Source organism: Mirounga leonina, unplaced genomic scaffold (genome assembly GCF_011800145.1).
Source record: "Mirounga leonina isolate KUSES-001 unplaced genomic scaffold, KU_Mleo_1.0 Mir_101428, whole genome shotgun sequence".
In the NCBI taxonomy this organism is placed as follows: domain Eukaryota; kingdom Metazoa; phylum Chordata; class Mammalia; order Carnivora; family Phocidae; genus Mirounga; species Mirounga leonina.
Window position 1 is genome coordinate 9,314 of NW_023270125.1, and position 3,223 is coordinate 12,536.

A 3,223-nucleotide genomic window follows, 5' to 3' on the forward strand; every position below is an offset into this window, starting at 1 on the left:
TCACTGAGGCAACCAGAAGGAGAAATGGAATGTCGCAACTCAACAATTTCCATGTCAGGGCAAGAATCCCTGAAGTCCATACATTGTGGAGAATATAACCTGGAATGGCCTCATGTGGATGGAGAAAAGCTTCAAGATCAGATATTTATTGTTGCTGTGACTAAAGTTGACACAGGGTAGCTTTTCTTTCTTTCTTTTTGTCCTACATAAGCAATTTTATGTTTGTGCTTCAGCATTTTAAACAGGATCTGGCTAAAGAGGGAAATTAAATTGGAGGCAAGTCATTAGAGCTCTCAGTTCTATTTAAATTTTTTAAAAACCCCCACTAATAAAGGAGCCCAGTGGCCATTAGTATTGACTTGGTGTTTGGGTTGGCACCATCAAAGTCAACACCTAATTGTATCTCCTGTTGATTGTTGTTGTAAATGGAGTACAGATATGAATAAAAGATACTTCTTAACAAAGCAAGATAAAATAAAACCATAAATTTCAAGTCAATACCTGTCAGCTAAATGAGTCCAGCATTTTAGGAGGCAAAGGACAGAGAGACATGTCTCTCTTAATGCATTCATTCCATGTATTGACCAGGAAGTGGCCTTTATAATTAATTCATGATGTTTGATTTCATTTTATTCAGGGTGTGAGTCACACATGAGCTTTGAGTTCTCATCACTTTGGATATAACTATAGCCTAAAAATGTTAAAATGAACTTTTATTTTTCAAGAACATGTACAAAGAAATCATTTGGAAGAAGAACCTCATATTGATCATCATTTTTTGAAAATTACTTTTCAAAAATGTATATATCCCACTAGTACCTCTTAAAAGATAGCTAATATTTAAATTATTTGTTTCTGAGTGCTGTTCTCTTTATATTAAAATAAAACAATTTCCTTTGATTGCCAGGTAGTTTTTCTAAGGTTGATCAACTAGTTATCTTTTTGAAATCACTATGTCATGGTTAACTAATTAATGTTACAATATGAAATATTTTATAAGCTAATGACAACTTTGTGAACAAAAGAAAATTGTCATTTTGTACACAATTTTTTGAAAATCCTCACATAATCATTGCTAGCTCTTTTGCATTCTGAAATTAATATTTTGGCTTGCTAAATAATTACAATTTAAAACTAAAGAGCTCAAAAGAAACTGAGGTGGTAATGGGAGCTATCATCCTTTATAAACTAATTAAACCTATAGTTACAGATGAAAAGCGGCAAAAGCAGGTCAAATAAATCTTGCTTTTGCAGCTGCTGGTGGAATTTCTATTTTATAACAGTTGTTTGGTTATCACTTTAAAAAGTAGGTTTTTTGTTCTGCTGGATTTCTTAAAGTTCTGAGATTTCCCATTATATGTAAATATTTAAATTACGCTCAAACACCCCTCTATAGTTTATCACTAGTGAGTAACTTATCTCATTGAATCCTTTGTCAGAAATTGTCCCATGGGTAGCTGAGTATTCTAAACATCAACCAGTAAAATTGAAAAAAAAAAAAAAAGTCAAAGTAATCCCAAAGTAAACTTACAAATCTCTTCAGAGATTACATAAAATTAGTACTGGAGAATGACTCGAATCGTATGGAAACTCTTCACAACAGAGGATCCAACCAAATTATACCAGTTAACTGAAAAGGGGCATTAGCAAGAATGGTGAAAAGTGTTTCCAAAGACAATGGAAGGACAATCAAAGGATCAATAGTGACCTTTAGAAAAATTTATAAAATTCTTGGATTTTTAAAAAAGATTTACTTATTTGAGAGAGAGAGCATGAGCAAGTGAGGGGAGGGGCACATTCCCTCTAAGCCTGGAGCCCAACTGGGGACTTGATTCTACAACCCATGAAATTATGACCTGAGCCGAGTTAGAGGCTTAACCAACTAAGCCACCTAGTCACATGGATCTTTTTTTTTTTTTTTTTTTTGGCAAAAGTTGTACTCTCTAAGGTCCCGTGGCAAAAGTCAAAAGTAAACCACATTAGTAATGTGTTGTCTTACAAATTTGTCAGCAAAATTACACTCAAAGTCCATTGTAAAAATGAGGACACAGAGGAAGATGGTGGCGGTGGTTGTGGTGACTGAGTTGAGCCCAGTGACAGGATGTTGGTGTTGGTATTAAGAGACCTGCACATCCCACACCAGTGTAACAGTTTCCCAGCTAAATTAAAAAAAAACAAAAAACAAAAAGCAAAAAAAAAACTTCTGGTGCCAGGAAAGATTCAGCACATTCTCTGTACTGGAAACCTTTGCCCCAAAGAGAGTTATGACCATCTCAAGACTTCATATTGTGAGGAGACTTACATGAGAAGCTGAATTATCCTGAACAGAAAGTGGTGACTGTTGGGCAGTTCAAAACTGGTCTGATCCATGGGCATCGAGTTATTCCACGGGGAGGTAGGGCCAGCCACACTCTGTTGCAGAGGCAGTTTGATGTGGACAGTCCTTATCTCAGGACACACACACAAATTTGAAGCATTTGAGCATGAAAATAAATTTTACATTAACCCGGGTTCTGCCACTGGAGCATATAATGCCTTGGAAACAAACACTGTCCCTTCATTCATGTTGATGGATACCCAGGTTTTTACAGTTGTCACTTATGTGGATCAGCTAATTGGAGATGATGTGAAAATAGAACGAACTGAATACAAAAAATCTTAAAGCCAGGCCTGTCTTGCTGGTTTTTTTTTTTTTTTTTTTCATTCCTCTGTTCAAATCAAGTAATTAAACATTTATGAGCCACACACACACAAAAAAAACAATTAGGGAATATATATCTTTTTGAATTAGTGTTTTGTTTTCTTTGGGCAAATACCCAGTGGTGGAATTATTTTATCATACAGTATTTCTATTTTTAATTGTAAAATATTTTAAATAGGACACATTTTTGGTATATCCACAATCAATGTGAGTTTGTTTTATTTGTTAACATACAATTGAAATTAAATATTTTTCATTAGTCCCAATGAAATTTTTACTTCTATTTTCAATGGATTCTATAAGTGACTGTATCAAGTAACAATTACTCTCAGGTGACAAGGGTTTCCTTTATGTCATTTACCTTTACCAGATAAATAAAAACCTCTGATTCTTTTTCTTTCTTCCTTCCTTTCTTTCTTTCTTCCTTTCTTTCTTTCCCTTTCTTTCTTCCTTTTTTTCTTTCTTTCTTTCTTCCTCTTTCTTTCTTTCTTTCTTTCTTTCTTTCTTTCTTTCTTTCTTTCT

General features: G+C 34.1%; 1 pseudogene; it reads left to right on the forward strand.

Annotated features, from left to right (window-relative positions):
• Window positions 1–2,101: 2,101 nt before the first annotated feature.
• Window positions 2,102–2,662, forward strand: LOC118024635 (annotated as a pseudogene).
• The last annotated feature ends 561 nt before the right edge of the window (window positions 2,663–3,223 follow it).